Source organism: Salmo salar, chromosome 24 (assembly GCF_965601325.2).
Source record: "Salmo salar chromosome 24, fSalSal1, whole genome shotgun sequence".
NCBI classification, from domain to species: Eukaryota; Metazoa; Chordata; class Actinopteri; order Salmoniformes; family Salmonidae; genus Salmo; species Salmo salar.
Window position 1 is genome coordinate 31,969,064 of NC_138314.1, and position 18,869 is coordinate 31,987,932.

The following is an 18,869-nucleotide window of genomic DNA, read 5'->3' on the forward strand; positions in this document are numbered from 1 at the left end:
AATACGTCACCACAGGGAACATCAAACTAATACATCACCACAGGTATAACTACAACGGTTCACCATTTTTTATATATTTTAATGAGACCATGTTGAATAACTAGGGAGAACAGAGACGACTGCTGATAAACTACTGCTGGGAATCTCTGAATTGTAACGTTTAGATCTAAGTTGTAGTATAGGGGAGTAACCAGAGATTGAATTCAAACACATTAATATAGTCATATACGTCCACCTCTCTATGGGTGTAACACTAGCTAGATATTCTGCCAGGTACCAGAACTACACTCTCATAACCAAGCTCATGTGTCAAGCACAACTGAAACTGCTGGTTGTAGTGGGGCTATGCTACCTGAAGTACCTGCAGCCATTCCAACCCCCAAATTAAATTCCACAATGTTGGAGTCCGCTCACACAAAATACTTTGATTGGCCTTTACTCAGTTAGGAAGAGTTTAACCGACGTGAGTAGGAGGTGGCAGGCAGCAAAATGTCCATACAAAAAATGTAAATGTGTCAGTGTTGGGGGGTGGGGTACCATGGCGATATTGGATACAAACGACATTATTCAGACAATTTCATGGCTAATTAACTACGTCCGACAAAAAGTGGCGTCAGGGAAAATAACTAAATTGACCAACGATAAATCAACTGCCACCAATGACTCGTAACCTTCAAAAATGTCATTTTTATGCAAAAGCTAACAAAAAAAAGCACCAAAATGAGAAGCCAAAAAAAACAGTCAACGAATGTTATGGCAACCTGAGGAGTTTCGAGGGTAGGGGATGTGTGAGCGAGACTTACTCAATTTCATTTCCTATCACAAAGTCATGTTAAAGAGACTCCACAGCTAAGCAGTCACAACTCTAATTTCTCCGCTCCCATTACTGATACCATGGAGTTAATTTCTACTATCCAATGGGCCTTCAACTGTGAAAATTATTCAATCTACAAGATCCATATCATAAAGGAAATAAATTGGGAGTTAAAAAGCAGGGCATAGTATTCGTGTCTGTGAATTTTCAATGCCAAATGGAAGATCCTTTTTAAGCGCAGTCCCTTTGCTCTGACTACATGAGGAGCCTATTAAATGCTGTATGTCGAAGTAAAACATATTGATGGTTCAAGATAAATATATTTATATATTTTTGGCCTATATATATCACAACCTTTTCAATAGTCAATGACAAATATATCAGACTCCAGGATCACAATTGATCCTAAATAAGACAAGAGACAATGGATTAAAAAAAAACACAATCCTATGTTTATGGCTGTAAATGAACTGATCACAATGTAATGGAACTGTCATACACAGTGTACAAAACATTAAGAACACCTTCCTAATATTGAGTTGCAGGTGTATGACTAACACCAAAGATGTATGAGTTTCCTGATAAGGACACTGTACATATGTATGAATGTGTTAATACAGACACCGTACATATTACAAGGACACTGTACATGTCCGAATCTGGACTTGTACGTAAAGGACCATAGGCATCCAGATCAGTGGGTAGCAGGACTGGGGCTGCCTGACTGGGACACAACTCTCCCAACCCAACCTTCCCTGGTGACAGCAGTGGTGTCACCATGCTTTGATGTTCCCACAGGCACTTATTTCATTTGCTCTAAAGAGAAAAAAACATGCTAATGTACGGTGGCAGTTTTTTTCTGATCTTCTTTACGACACAGGATAAAAAAACATCTTTGATCATCACATGGTTTAAATGAGGAGAGATACTCAGCTTTGGCACCTGTGCCGCCCCTCGCACCCCCATCATTTCTCCTAATTACTGCCACATGAGAAAAAAATACAAAAAAAAGAACCTGCCAGAAACAGCCAGGAAATTCTTTCAAAAAGGTGGCTAATTCCCATTCCTTTCTGGTGACCGAGTCCAGATTTTCCAGACCTGACTGCTGCGCCGTCTTTTTCCCTCCTGCAGAAACCTAGACTCAGTCTATGAGACCAGGCTGGCCGCAGAGAAACGCCCCACTACTCCCTCCATCTCTCCCCGGCTCACCCGTTGTTTGTCAACAGGCCTATCTCAGCCCCACAAAGGCAGAGGAGAAGAAGGATGAGGAGAAGGAGTAGAAAGATGAGGAATAGAAGGAGCAGTAGAAGGAGCAGGAGGTGGAATAGAAGAATGAGGAGGTGGAGTAGAAGAATGAGGAGGTGGAGTAGAAGAATGGAGGTGGTAAATTAGTGTCTGTGCTCTTTCTGATTCTAATTGCCTACAATCATTTCTTTGTTGCAGAGTTTGTGACACACACAATTCTCTGCGTCATTCTCCCGATTTCTCTGTTTCTCTCTCCCCCTCTCATTTGTGCACAAACACGCTTGTACGCACACATGCACATATGCCCACAAACACACTTTGATGCGGCGTTTGATGTGCATGGCCAGGGTCTCTTCATCGGTCTTCTCCCAGGAGGAGCAGTATGTCAGGATAAGTAAACTAAGGCCATGGAGAAGGACAAAGGACAGCGCCTGGCGGTGTTCGGGCCAGATCTGCAGCTTTGCGGGACTTATTGGCTCTGGATGCAGTAGATCACAGTGCTGAGCAGCAGAGTACAGATGGTACTGGCTGATAATCACCCTCTGAGGCACCCACCCACTGCATCCTCCCCCTACTGCCTCCCCACAGGGCTAGGGGTTTCACACACACACACACACACACACACACACACACACACACACACACACACACGCTCCAGCTGTGATTGTGTGTTTCACTTGCCATCACTGGAGCATCCTGCTCTCTGCTGAAATGTAGGGCAGGGACGACAACAGGTGCCTGGGCGGGCGAGAGCCTGCAATGCCTCCTGGGCTAAATGCTTCACACTCGCTTCATTTCAACACCTGACAGCCCTGTACGGATTAATTACTTCCCCTGGGGATGGAAGAACACACTTTTTTCTCTTCTTTAGAATGAGGCATGAGGCGACGACCGGCACTCTCACGTGTACATCTGAAACAGCGTCACAGAACAGAAGAAAAAGCCGTGTTGGTCTTTCCAGTTTATAGCAAAATGCTACGACTACCACTCTCCAAACCATCACTTCAATGACTATCCAACCCCGATACCACAAGATTAAACTACCTGAAGTGAAGAGAAAAGTGGCATTGCCGGGTGCAGCTAGTGGTGGTGAGAGCTGGGCTGTGCTCCCACGCCAGGGTGAGGAGATGGCAGGGAGGCAATTAACGGGCTGACCTTCGCCCTTAACCACCCAGCGCCTGGCACACAATGCCCATGTGTCAGAGCGGGCACATCTCTAAATGCCATCGCTCATTAGTGCCAAGCACCCAAGTAAGAGAGGCAATGTGTGTGTATATGGTAGTGTATCTGCTGATGTAAAAAGGGCTTTAAAAATACATTTATTTGATTGATTGATGCACGGGTTGCCCGCAGTCCCCATGGTTATATCCACAGGGCGGGCGGGTTTAGGGTCATTAAATATTATGTGGATGAAGGGCAGGTGGGTGACGGGCAGGTTGAATAAAGAGAAAACAATACCTTAAAATCCAGAAATTCTATTTACACAAGACCACCTGCTCTTTCCATGGCATAGACTGACCAGGTGAAAGTGATAATCCCTTAATGATGCTACTTGCTAAATTAACTTCAAATCAGTGTAGATGAAGGCGAGGAAGCGGAGGAGACATGTTATTAAAGAAGGATTTAAGCCTTCAGACAATTGTGACATGGATTGTTTCCCATGTGTTTCAAGAATGGTCAACCAACCCAAAGGACATCCAGCAAACTTGGCACGACTGTGGGAAGCATTGGAGTGAACATGGGGCAGCATCCCTGTGGAACCCTTTCGACACCTTGTAGAGTCCATGCCCGACAAACTGAGGCTGTTCTGAGGGCAAAAGAGGGTGCAACTCAATATTAGGAAGGTATTCCTAATGTTACGTACACTCACTGTATATCTATAGGCTACACTGAGGTTTTTCCTTCATTATTTTAGGCTATCTGGCATTAGTGCATAAGCCTAATCTTTAGGGCCTATAACTGTACGCTAGCCAAATAGCCTACACCCCAATTATCAAATGCTTTTGGGAACAGGCAGAAAAAGTTTGTCGATCCATGAGTCAAAAAGGACAATGTCAGAGTTTAACAGAAAAGCAGCGAAATGGAGAGTGGAAAATATAAGGCCAGAAAAGTAAAGGAAAGTAAAGATTTGGTGAAGTGGTAAAATAGGATGATAGGCACTGCTATGTTATGTGTGATGGTTGTGAGGCGCTATACAAATTCGACAGTCACAAGACGGGGACTTTAAATAGGCCTATGGCACGTCAGTGAACTGTAGCCTACTGTGCAGATGGGTTAAATGGAAACTGGAATCTGAAAACTGACTTTCGGTCTATAACCTCTCACATAGCCTTGCAGTAAAATTATTCACCAAATGCAGGCTACATTTTTTGTGAAGAAACATGATTTCTTTCTTTCAGCATCATCAGAGAATGCAAATGCGCAGTTAGGTACCACTACATGACACCTGGTCGAACATCTCATTCCAAAATCATGGGCATTAATATGGAGTTGGTCCCCCCTTTGCTGCTATAACAGCCTCCACTCTTCTGGGAAGACTTTCCACTAGATGTTGGAACATTGCTGCAGGGAATTGCTTTCATTCAGCCACAAGAGCATTAGTGAGGTCGGGCACTGATGTTGGGCGATTAGACCTGGCTCGCAGTCGGCGTTCCAATTCATCCCAAAGGTGTTCGATGGGGTTGAGGTCAGGGCTCTGTGCAGGCTAGTCAAGTTCTTCCACACAGATCGACAAACCATTTCTGTATGGATCTCACTTTGTGCACGGGGGCATTGTCATGGTGAAACAGGAACGGGCCTTCCCCGAACTGTTGCCACAAATTTGGGAGCACAGAACTGTCTAGAATGTCATTGTATGTTGTAGCATTAAGACTTCCCTTCACTGGAATTAAGGGGCCTAGCCCGAACAATGAAAAACAGCCCCAGACCATTATTCCTCCTCCACCAAACTTTACAGTTGGCACTATGGTAGCATTCTCCTGGCATCCGCCAAACCCAGATTTGTCCGTCGGACTGCCAGATGGGGAGCATGAGTCATCACTCCAGAGAACACGTATCCAGAGTCCAATGGAGGCGAGCTTTACACCACTCCAGCCACCGCTTGGCATTGCGCATGGTGATCTTAGGCTTGTGTGCGGTTGCTCGGCCATGGAAACCTATATCATGAAGCTCCCGACGAACAGTTCTTGTGCGGATGTTGCTTCTAGAGGCAGTTTGGAACTCGGTAGTGAGTGTTGAAACTAAGGACCGATTGTAACGTGCTACGCGCTTCAGCACTCGGTGGTCCCGTTTCATGAGCTTGTTTTGCCTACCACTTCGGGGCTGAGCCGTTGTTGCTCCTAGACGTTTTCCCTTCACAATAAGAGCTCTTACAGTTGATCGGGGCAGGTCTAGTAATTTGACGAACTTTGATGGAATGGTGGCATCCTATGACAGTACCACGTTAAAAGTCACTGAGCTCTTCAGTAAGGCCATTCAGGTACCAATGTTTGTTTTTGCATTTACTCCCCGGTCCCTAAACGATGACAGAAAACTTTACTGAAGTCAACTAGATTGAAGCATTCTATCGATTTATAACATTATTCTGGTGAGCAAAGGTTTATTTAGTCTTCTAGGGCAACATATAATGACAGAAGGAAAGCTGCATGTATCTAATTAGACAAGTTAACAAAAAGCCTACCAAAATGTTGGAAATTATAAGCAATATCTAAAATCAGGCGGCAAAAAAAAAATCTGACCAGCACACCACTAGTGTCTGTGTACCACTAATGTAAACACACACACACACACACACACACAGAGAGAGACACAGAGTTGGCAGAGCTAGGGATAAACTACAGCATGGTGAGATGGAATTGAAGAGAACAGGACTGAACAGCAGAGGGCCTTTCTCAACAGGGCCTTTAATAACACAAAGCAGAGACAAAGTGGCTGTAACTGTTCTTCCATCGGTTTTGGTGACATGAGCTCACCAAGGGCATCGTCCTTGGGGTGCCCTGTGCCGTATTTGGGGGTGCTGTGTGTGTGTGTGTGTGTGTGTGTGTGTGTGTGTGTGTGTGTGTGTTGCCCAATCCTGAACACTCCTTTAATTAGACAGCGGTACTCTGAATTCTGATTAACTCATTTTCTGTGTGTGGGGGTGGAGGAGGGAAGGATGTAGGAGGCAAGGTGGGAGGAGGAGGGAAGGATGGGGTGGGGGGTGGGGTGGGGTCCACTGGGTACGATACAGGAATAAAGAGAACTGGGAACGGGCTTAAACTGTAAAAAAAATCCCTTAAATTCGGTGCACTTCTAAGTGAGGGGTCAAATTGTGTTGATCACAAGAAGCAGTGGCAGACGAAGTGAGCAGGAGAGCGTGGAGTTAGGTGAGTTGGAGGCAAAGAAGGGAGGGAGGGATGGATGGAGGGAGAGAAGAAAGATAGGAGGAAAGGAGAGAGACGCGGAGTCAGAGAGAGTGCAGTATCAAATTCAGAGCAGCATAAAACTGCTTGGCATTCTAATTAGTGGCTTAATTGAATATTCACAGGAATAAGCCGGAAAGAACTGGATGAAATCCTCCCCTTCCTTGCTTCCATTTATTAGAGCTCCAAACGTTCTAAAATCACGAGCAGGTTTGGGATATTTCTAGTTATTATGAGAAGCCAACGAGTCACACATCAAATGAGAGCATCTGGTATTTTCTCACTCTCAGCCACAAGCCAGTATCAATGTGGTGCTTACTTTACATGTTCCTCTATCCCCTCTTTTATCCTACACCAACAAAGCCAAAGGAAATGTCCTTGTTTAAAAAAGGAGGGGAAAATACTAGGTGGTTGGGCTGTTTGCAATTATGGCTTCACAGAACGATGAACACATAACATGCATTAGCTTTAACCAAGTCAAAAGAGGTTGTGAGGACGAGAGGGTTAGGGTAAATACAACAGGAGCTGATTTGTAGGTAGGAAGGGGGAGAGGGAGAGAAAGATGAAAAAAATACAGGGTCAGCCACAGTGCAACATCCACCAGGTTCACCGGCGTTAACCTGTTCTCCAGAGACGAGTCGCTGCTGTTAAATGTGCATGAGCTGTCAGCACCATTGAGGGCCACAGAGGACATTAGCCGCTGCAGCCCCAGCCCTGTCACCCTATAAACCACAATGCTTTTAGGCCAAGCCATCCTAATCTACTTTTTTCCATTTCCACCATGCTGCTGCATATTCAATCTGTCCTCCCTCCCTCCACGGAGCAAGCAAGCAACGCTTTGCCCTTTTCACCTCATTGTTATGGAGCTATTCAAGTTAATAATTAATGGCTAGAATGGCCTTCCAATCCCTCATGCCCGAATCACTTACTTTGGAAAAAGTTTTACTTGTTTAAATGTATTGCCATTTGGGAATTGACAGATTTGAAAAAGCATTGTTGCGAGGGGACACCCTTGACCCATGCCTATTGTTGGGTGCTCGGCTAGATAGAATCAGGGTCTATGACATTTTCCCCCCCCCCCGTTACCAACGCCAGACAAAAGCGGGGCTGTGAAAGGAAGCGCAGGCCAGGGGGTGGAGGGAGGAGCCAGAGGCGGCACGCTAAACAATACCTGCCTTGTGCTAATGGAGGTGTCATCTGGCACATGGCTGATTAGTCAACGATTACAGGCCGGTCCTCGATTGCCGTGACAACTGCTGCAATGCACAATGGGCCCTGATAGAGCCAGCTGTTAGGTCCTCTGCAATTAACCCTGCAGCCCTGTCGTCTCCGGCGGTGCGCCACCTCTAATTGACTATTGGGCACACAAAGCAGGGGCTGTAGGCCAGACCCCCCCAAACCCCCCCCACCCCCGGCCAGAGGTAAAAACTATAATAAGAGCTGTCCTGCCGACTCGGCCGCCAGTCAATCAAATGTCTGGCTCCCCTGCCGGAGCTTCCGGAGGAGAGAGAGATGGAGAGAGAGAAAACGGAATGGAAGAGCTTGCGTGAGCCAGCGATCAACAGGGTAGGGGGTGGGGGACATGTTGAATATGCCCTCAGCCAGGGAAACAAATTCAAGTGCATGTGGGGGGAAATGAGAGTCCCGCTGCTTGCTTTGCTCAGCATCAGGAAGAAAACATCCCAGGTACACTCATCTCAGTTAATCAATCACAAGGTTGATTGTTACACTGAACAAAAATATAAAAGAAACATGTAAAGTGTTGGTCCCATGTTTCATTAGCTGAAATAAAATGTTCCATATGCACAAAAGCTTATTTCTCTGAATACACATTTGTTTACATCTCTGTTAGTGAGCATTTCTCATTTGCCAAGATAATCCATTTACCTGACAGGTGTGGCATATCAAGAAGCTGATTAAAGAGCATGATCATTACACAGGTGCACCTTGTGCTGGGGACAATATAAGGCCACTCTTAAATATGCATTTTTGACAAACACCACAAAGCGAAAGATGTCTCAAGTTTTAAAGTGAGCATGCAATTGACATCCTGACTGCAGGAATGTCCACCAGAGCTGTTGCCAGAATTGAATGTCCATTTCTCTACCATAAGCTGCCTCCAACATCATTTTTGAGAATTTGGCAGTACTTCCAACTGGCATCACAACCGCAGACCATGTGTAACCACGCCAGCCCAGGACCTCCACATCTGGCTTCTTCACCTACGGGATCGTCTGAAACCAGCAGCCCAGACAGCTGATGAAACTGAGGAGTATTTCTGTCTGTAATAAAGCCCTTTGGTGGGAAAAAAAAATAATTCTGATTTGCTGGGCCTGGTTCCCAAGTGGGTGGGCCTAACCTCACAAGCCAACCCATGGCTGTGCCCCTGCCCAGTCATGTGAAATCCATAGATTAGGACTTAATGATTTTTTTTGTTATGAACTGTAACTCAGTAAAATTGTTGAAATTGTTGCATGTTGCATTTATATTTTTGTTCAGTATATTATTATATATATTTTAGAGGGTAGATCAGATTTATTGCAGATAGATTGTGGCTTTATTAATATAATAGTCTGCATCATTTCCAATCCCCCATATAGATACCTACTTTTTTTAAATGTGTATTTAAATATATGTATTATTTTATATATACAGTATCAGTCAAAAGTTTGAACACACCTACTCATTCAAGGTTTTTTGTTGTTGCAGAACCCCCCCCAAAGCATAATGTTTCCACCTCCATGTTTGACGGTGGGGATGGTGTTCTTGGGGTCATAGGCAGCATTCCTCCTCCTCCAAACACGGTGAGTTGAGTTGATGCCAAAGAGCTACATTTTGGTCTCATCTGACCACAACACTTTCACCCAGTTGTCCTCTGAATCATTCAGATGTTCATTGGCAACCTTCAGACAGGCATGTATATGTGCTTTCTTGAGCAGGGGGACCTTGCTGGCGCTGCAGGATTTCAGTCCTTCACTGCGTAGTGTGTTACCAATTGTTTTCTTGGTGACTATGGTCCCAGCTGCCTTGAAATCATTGACAAGATCCTCCCGTGTAGTTCTGGGCTGATTCCTCACCGTTCTCATGATCATTGCAACTCCACGAGGTGAGATCTTGCATGGAGCCCCAGGCCGAAGGAGATTGACAGTTCTTTTGTGTTTTTTCCATTTGCGAATAATCGCACCAACTGTTGTCACCTTCTCACCAAGCTGCTTGGCAATGCTCTTGTAGCACATTCCAGCCTTGTGTAGGTCTAAAATCTTGTCCCTGACATCCTTGGAGAGCTCTTTGGTCAAGGCCATGGTGGAGAGTTTGGAATCTGATTGATTGATTGCTTCTGTGGACAGGTGTCTTTTATACAGGTAACAAACTGAGATTAGGAACACTCCTTTTAAGAGTGTGCTCCTAATCTCAGCTCGTTACCTGTATAAAAGACACCTGGGAGCCAGAAATCTTTCTGATTGAGAGGGGGTCAAATACTTATTTCCCTTATAACATTTTTGACATGCGTTTTTCTGGATTTTTTTGTTGTTGTTATTCTGTCTCTCACTGTTCAAATAAACCTACCATTAAAATTATAGACTGATGATTTCTTTGTCAGTGGGCAAACGTACAAAATCAGCAGGGGGTAAAATACTTTTCCCCACTGACTGACTGAATACACACACACACACACACACACACACTTGAAGTCGGAAGTTTAAATACACTTAGGTTGGAGTCATTAAAACTCGTTTTTCAACCACTCCACAAATGTCTTGTTTACAAACTATCGTTTTTGCAAGTTGGTTAGGACATCTACTTTGTGCATGACAAGTCATTTTTCCAACAATTGTTTACAGACAGATTATTTCACAATTCCAGTGGGTAAGAAGTCTATGTATAGAAGTTGACTGTGCCTTTAAACAGCTTGGAAAATTCCAGAAAATGATGTCGTGGCTTTAGAAGCTTCTGATAGGCTAATTGACATCATTTGAGTCAATTGGAGGTGTACCTGCGGAAGTGTTTCAAGGCCTACCTTCAAACTCAGTGCCTCTTTGCTTGACATCATGGGAAAATCAAAAGAAATCAGCCAAGACCTCAGAAAAAAAAAAAATGGTATACCTCCATAAGTCTGGATTATCCTTGGGAGCAATTTCCAAACGCCTGAGGGTACCACGTTCATCTGTACAAACAATAGTACGCAAGTATAAACACCATGGGACCACGCAGCCGTCATACTGCTCAGGAAGGAGACGCGTTCTGTCTCATAGAGATGAACGTACTTTGGTGCAAAAAGTGAAACTCAATACCAGAACAACAGCAAAGGACCTTGTGAAGATGCTGGAGGAAACAGGTACAAAAGTATCTATATCCACAGTAAAACGAGTCCTATATCGACATAACCTGAAAGGCCACTCAGCAAGGAAGAAGCCACTGCTCCAAAACCACCATAAAAAAAAGACATGCTATGGTTTGTAACTGCACATGGGGACAAAGATCGTACTTCTTGGAGAAATGTCCTCTGGTCTGATGAAAATAGAACTGTTTGGCCATAATGACCATCGTTATGTTTGAAGGAAAAAAGGGGAGGCTTGTAAGCCGAAGTACACCATCCCAACCGTGAAGCACGGGGGTGGCAGCATCATGTTGTGGGGGTGCTTTGCTGCAGGAGGGACTGGTGCACTTCACAAAATAGATGGCATCATGAGAAGGAAAATGATGTGGATATATTGAAGCAACATCTCAAGACATCATTCAGGAAGTTAAAGCTTGGTCGTAAATGGGTCTTCCAAATGGACAATGACCCCAAGCATACTTCCAAAGTTGTGGCAAAATGGCTTCAGGACAACAAAGTCAAGGTATTGGAGTGGCCATCACAAAGCCCTGACCTCAATCTTATAGACAATTTGTGGGCAGAACTGAAAAAGCGTGTGCGAGCAAGGAGGCCTACAAACCTGACTCAGTTACTCCAGCTCTGTCAGGAGGAATGGGCCAAAATTCACCCAACTTATTGTGGGAAGCTTGTGGAAGGATGCCCGAAACGTTTGACCCAAGTTAAACAATTTAAAGGCAATGCTACCAAATAGTAATTGAATGTATGTAAACGTCTGATCCACTGGGAATGTGATGAAAGAAATAAAAGCTGAAAGAAATCATTCTCTCTACTATTATTGACATTTCACATTCTTAAAATAAAGTGGGGATCCTGACTGACCTAAGACAGAGAATATTTACTAGGGTTGAATGTTAGGAATTGTGAAAAACTGAGTTTAAATGTATTTGTCTAAGGTGTATGTAAACTTCAGACTTCAACTGTGCATATATTTTTATATTAATTCAACTAGGCAAGTCTGTTAAGAACAAATTCTTATTTACAATGACGGCCCATCCCCGAGACGCTGGGCCAATTGTGCACCGCCCCAATCATGGCCGGATGTGATACAGCCTGGATTCAAACCAGGGACTGTAGTGATGGCTCTTGCACTGAGATGCAGTGCATTTGACCGCTGCGCCACTCGAAAGTATACAGAAGATAGCCCTATTTGGTAAAAGACCAAGTCCATATTATGGCAAGAACAACTCAAATAAGCAAAGAGAAACGACAGTCCATCATTACTTTAAGACATGAAGGTCAGTCAATACAAAAAATATGAAATACTTTGAAAGATTTTTCAAGTGCAGTCGCAAGAACCATCAATCGCTATGATGAAACTAGCTCTCATGAGGACCGCCACAAGAAAGGAAGACCCAGAGTTTTCTGCTGCAAAGGATAAGTTCATTAGAGTTACCAGCCTCTGAAATTGCAGACCAAATAAATGCTTCACAGGGTTCAAGCGTAATATTCTTGTTAGAAAAAAGTAGAGTTATTTGTTATAATTAATTGGTATTAGATTTAAAAGGTGATTGAATTGCTCCCGAATTGTAATGTTGTTAATGCATTTCTTTTTAAGAAATATTTCTTTAATGTATAAGTGAATAGGTTGGTTTACTTTTAAGTTTTGACAAATAAGTTTGCTTTTTAATCTGTGGCCAATGGGAGTTGACCCGGTTAACGGGAGGCCTGGGGGAAAAAAAGAGGGAGAGAGACGTTGAGAAAAGGATGGACGTTACATTAGAAAAATTATAAAAGAAGACGTTAAAAATAGAACAAAACCCATACCTCCCGAGTTTTGAAGGGAAATACTGATTTTATTTTAGAGTTGTTATAATTTTGTGAAGAAAGACTTAGTAAAGACTGAAGCTACCGTCTCATCGTGGAGATATTTGACAGCCTTGAGGTTAGCCTAGCATCGTGTGACACAGAGAGAGAATTGCTTGGGAAAGATTAACGAGTTTATGTTCCCATGGGATATCGGTTACTGCTAAAGAGTACTGTCTGCATTGATAACTGTGGATCTTGTGAGGAAACCTGCAAGGAACTGCCATACTTCCCTGAGGGAATATCTACGAGTAGTCAGTAACCACGACGGTAGGGTGCTTCTGGACTTTATGCGTGTCGTCATTTTTTTGAGCTCCAACGCGCCAACGGGGTTAAGCAAGCTTGAAACAATTTGGACATGGGTTGTGCACGACTCATTGGGGTTTATTATTTTCATTTATTTTGATGTGGTGCTTTGAAAATGTAATAATACACATCTTGAACCTTATGCATGTTGCCTTGGTGGAGTCATTTACTGTTTCAATTTAATGCATGGGAAAGTATATCCTTATACAATAACAAAAATCTATAATCATTCCATCTGAAGTTTCTATTTGTCATCACACTAGATAGTTTACAATAGGGCTTCTTATTGGAGATGTCCTTCTCACCTAACATCCCATGCTGTTGAGATATTCTACGTAAGTTAATATCGTGAAAGTCAAATTCGAGACTGGTGAGAGGGTTACACAAGTAACAGACATCTCAACATCAACTGTTCAGAAGAGACTGTGAATCAGGCCTTCATGGTCAAATTGCTGCAAATAAACCAGTACTAAAGGACACCAATAAGAAGAGACTTGCATGGGCCAAGAAACACGAGCAATGGACATCAGACTGGCGGAAATTTGTCCTTTGGTCTGGAGTCCAAATTGGAGATGTTTGGTTCCAACCACCGTGCCTTTGTGAGACGCGGTGTGGGTGAAAGGATGATCTCTGCATGTGTATTTCCCACCGTAAAGCATGGAGGAGGAGGTGTTGCATCAGATGACCTGGCCTCCACAATCCCCCAACCTTAACCAAATTGAGATGGTTTGGGATGAGTCGAACCGCAGAGTGAAGGAAAAGCAGCCAACAAGTGCTCAGCATATGTGGGAACTCCTTCAAGACGGTTGAAAAAGCGTTCCAGGTGAAGCTTGTTGAGAAAATGCCAAGAGTGTGAAAGGCTGTCATCAAGGCAAAGGGTGGCAATTTGAAGAATCTCAAATATAAAACATATTTTGATTTGTTTAACACATTTTGGGTTACTACATGATTCCATATGTGTTATTTCATAGTTTTAATGTATTCACTATTATTCCACAATGTAGAAAATAGTAAAGATTAAGAAAAACCCTTGAATGAGTAGGTGTTCTAAAACTTTTGACCGGTAGTGTCTGTACTGTTAGTTCCTCTATTTCAATTTTAAAGATAAAAACAATTTAGGTTTAAAGAGTTTGTTTTAAAAGATGAGTATTGAATTGCATGGCTGATTATTTGGTTAATTACTTGCTTGGAGACGACATCAAAAAAAAAAAAAAAATCGGATGAGAATTAAAGATTTGGTGTGTAGGCTAGCTATAATTGTTCAGATTCTTATGAAAGTTCATGATGACAAAGATATCTTGAATTCTGATTACGATGCATAGGCCTACAAACAGTACATGCAGGAAAATAATTCAGCCTCACCCCACCCCCATCTGTGAAATCTCTCTCTGATGGCTACTCGACTAGTAACAGAAATATAGACATATTTCCTGGAAGGGAATGAGAGTGTTCTATTGACGGCCTGTTTAGGCCCTTCAGTCTCCCCACTGATCTATCACAGCCAGCTACAGAACCATGGCGCTATGTCGAAAATGGATTTAGACATTAACAAGTTTTTTTTTTTTAACTCACATGACTCCTAATTGTTATCTTTCATTTCAAAAAGGTCATTCTCACCTCAAATCCAATCAAATCATTTCCTGGCAAATGTTGGATTTGTGCTTCCTTCCTTCAGCCTCCTGGCACTGATCACCTTTCCTCTTCTCAGGCTCAGTCCAATGAGAGCAACTTCATTGTCATAAATTGGCTTCAACAACTTTAGCCACGATCATTTTCTCCTCATCTTTGTATTATTTCCCACTAAAACATTGATACATATCGCTACATACAGTTATTTCGTTAAGTATGTAGACCCCTTCACTTTGTTATATTACAGCCTTATTCTAAAAATAATGTTTCCCCCCTCATCAATCTACATACAATACTCCATAATTACAAAGCAAAAACAGGTTTAGACATTTTTGCAAGTTTATATATATTTTTTTTTTACTGAAATAACACATTTACATTTACAGGCACACCTGTATTTGGGGAGTTTCTCCCATTCTTCTCTGCAGATCCTCTCAAGCTCTGTCAGATTGGATGGGGATCGTTGATGCACAGATATTTTCAGGTCTCTCTAGAGATGTTCGATCGGGTTCAAGTCCGGGCTCTGGCACGGCCACTAAAGGACATTCAGAGACTTGTCCCGAAGCCACTCCTGTGTTGTATTGGCTGTGTGCTTAGGGTCATTGTCCTGTTGGAAGGTGAACCTTCATCCCAATCGGAGGTCCTGAGTGCCCTGGAGCAGGTTTTCATCAAGGATCTCTGTAATTTGCTTTGTTCATCTTTCCCTCGATCCTGACTAGTCTCCCGGTCCCTGTCGCTGAAAAACATCCCCACAACATGATGCTGCCACCACGCTTCACCGTAGGTATGGGGCCAGGTTTCCTCCAGACGTGGCGCTTTGCATTCAGGCCAAAGCGTTCAATCTTGGTTTCATCAGACCAGAGAATTTTGTTTCTCTTGGTCTGAGAGTCTTTAAGTGCCTTTTGGCAAACTCCAAGCGGGCTGTCATATGCCTTTTAATGAAGAGTGACTTCCGTCTGGCCACTCTACCATAAAGGCCTGATAGGTAGAGTTTTGCAGAGATGGTTGTCCTTCTGGAAGGTTCTCCCATCTCCACAGAGGAACTCTGGAGCTCTGTCAGAGTGACCATCGGTCAGGGAGGTGACCAAGAACCCAAGGCTCTTCTCCACCGATTGCTCAGTTTGGCCGGGCGGCCAGCTCTAGGTAGAGTCTTGGTCGTTCCAAACTTCTTCCATTTGAAGAATGATGGCCAGTGTTCTTGGGGACCTTCAATGCTGCAGACATTTTTTGGTACCCTTCCCCAGATCTGTTTTTTGACACAATCCTGACTTGGAGCTCTACGGATCTCATGGCTTGGTTTTTGCTCTGACATGCACCGTCAACTGTGGGACCTTATATAGACAGATGTGTGCCTTTCCAAATCATGTCCAATCAATTGAATTTACCACAGGTGGACTCCAATCAAGTTGTAGAAACATCTCAACAATGATCAATGGAAACAGGATGCACCTGAGCTCAATTTTGATTCTCATGGCAAAGGGTCTGAATACTAATGTAAATAAGGTATTTTTGTTTTCTATTTTTAATACATTTGAAAACATTTCTAAAAACCTGTTTTCGCTTTGTCATTATGGGGGATTGTGTGTAGATTAATGAGGATTTTTAAAATGTAATCCATTTTAGAATAAGGCAGTAACGTAACAAAATGTGGAAAAAGTCAAGGGGTCTGAATACTTTCTGAATGCACTGTATATAGCGATATAGTTATATCCATTGTTTTTATTTTCTATTTGGTATTTATCTCTATACCCAGATGTTAATCAATCAACTAATTTGTTGGTTTGATGTAGCAACATGCCTTTTATTGGCTGTAGGGGAAATGACTGAGGATTGATTGATTCTGAAGGAGTTCCCTGTGCACAGGGCCTAGCACACACACAACAATCCTGTTTAGAACAGATTATCCAAACCTCCCATCTCCAGTTGAACCTTACTTCCTCTAGTAGCTAGCACTGTGCATCATTTTAGAAGAGTCTGGATTTTCTCCCTCTCTCTACCTCCCATCTCTTGCACTCTCTCTCTCCCAGAGTAAGTGAGTTCCTTTTGGGGTGCTTGCAGAGTGAAATCACCTTGTGGCGAACACTTTATTATCTGTAGTCAAAGCGTCACCACAAATAGCATTCTACACACACACGTGTCACTTTCCATTTGTCTGCGCTCGGGCTGCATTAGCAGAGCCCCGGCCGAGCCCAGAGCAGAGCCCCGGCCGAGCCCAGAGCAGAGCCCCTGCAGACACCACTGCTACAATACTCAAGTGTTACCATTATTAGGATTATTATTAGACGGAGTAGTCCTAGTAACGCTGGTGGTCATGTCTAAATGGTACCTTTATAGTGATTTTGTTATCCAGAGAGACCGTTTCCATATGTCACCACCACAAAATTCCTATGGCTGAATTATTCAAATGAAGCTTTCTTGCTAAATATTTATGGATATTTCTTGTTGTTGGTCAACTTAGCTCAGTGTTGTTTGTGCAGCATATGTCATGGACAGACTGTACGGAGGATAAACAGAGGTGTGTCTGAAATGGCACTCTATTCCATATGGGCCCTAGTAAAAAAAATATGGCACTATATAAGGAATAGGGTGCAATAGGGCTATGGTCAAAAGTAATGCACTATATAGGGAATAGGGTGCAATTTCACATGCAGCCAAAGAGTAAAAAAAACTCCCCACATTTAAAAAAGGAGGTCGCTGACTATATTCAACAGTGATTCTAATCCTCCATCTCCCGGGTTGAGCAGATAGCGAGACCAACAAAGAGACAGAGCTGGCCGAGCCGGTCCCCCTTTGTGTTGGCTGGGGAGGAGGAATGCGGGACGTCAGCAGTAGCCATGTCGGCTCTATTGTGGGACGGAGGCCCGTGTACCAAACAAACACCGAATCTGGGGCAACATGTTTACCCCCACAATTCACGCGACCCCGAAAAACAAAACAGGCCAAACAAAAAGAGCTATGCCAAAAAACGGGTGTCCAATCGAACTTAGAAAAAATAAAAAAATAAATAACATTTACAATCTCACGCCGCCGGCAAAGCCCATAGACCTGACCTAATTTCAAGCACCGTGACACGCCAGTCTTTCTTTATTCACCAGCCTGTCCTTTGGTTAAAATGGAGTGTACCAGACGGGAGCCTGGGCCTGGTACAGTGCATGGTTCTGGAGGGGGGGGGGGGGGGGGGGGTCATGGTGGTATGGCTGTGACGAGTCTGGCCACCCTCATTGTACACACAGCATGGTCTAGAAAGCAGAGCTTTATCAGCAAATACCCGAGTCAGCAGCACCAGTGAGTGGGGGGGCTGTTATGCATTGCGACTGGCACACCAGCCGATATTGTCATGTGCGATTAGGCCTGTGCTCACGAGCCCGTGAACTCATTCCTGTGGCATCAAAGTCACCCCAGCCCCCTGTTCTCTCCTTTCCCCGTCTCTGTCCGTTTCTCTCCCACTCCGCCCAGCCCCCTCCAACACAATGTGCCCCCATTGCCCAGTTAGAAGCTGTGCTCCAGTGCCGAGGGACACAGAGCCAACATTCAACATCAACCCAGACTGCGTTTCATTTCCAAAACAGTAGTGTTGGCCTTTTTATACGCTAATGATCCCTGATCTCTCTCACACACACCACACACACCACACACACACAGCCAATGGACCAGCATGCACTGGGGCACTAGTTTCAATCACAACACACCTCTCCAGATGATAGCCCTGATAAAAGAGGAACAAAAGGAGGCTCTGTGTAAAGCCCACACACACACACACACACACACACACACACACACACACACACACACACACACACACACACACACACACACACACACACACACACACACACACACACACACACACACACACACACACACACACACACCAGCTATATCATCTATGATGACAACAAGGCACCTCTCCTGTCCTGGCTGCTGTCTTTCAGTAGTATTTACGACTGTGCTACACTATTTCCTCAAAATGCCTAAACAAGGGGAGCAGAGCCGGCGGCATGCACACACAGAACCCGTCCTCCACAAACTCAAGTAACCCAGAGTTTGAGTACGGGACCTGGGGGCTGGAGATTGTAGGAGCACACAGAGCCAGAGATAAGAGGAGGCAGGCAGGCAGAGCAGCAGAGGGAGAGGAGGGAAGGCCGGCCCTGGGCAGGGCTGTCAGACTGGAGAAGGCCTGCAGGTAAATGGGAGAAGGCTCCCGCAGGCTGCCTGAGGCAAAAGCCCAGGCCCTTCTGTTCTATCATTTAGGAGACAAGTCCTCCACTGATTCCCAATTAATATTTAACGCTGT

The 18,869-nt window shown here is 44.0% G+C and overlaps 1 protein-coding gene across 1 annotated transcript in view; it reads right to left on the reverse strand.

The window, feature by feature from the left end:
- LOC106585667 (protein FAM222A) overlaps positions 1-18,869 on the reverse strand; it is a 62,327-nt gene that overhangs the window by 3,606 nt on the left and 39,852 nt on the right. The window lies entirely within an intron of this gene.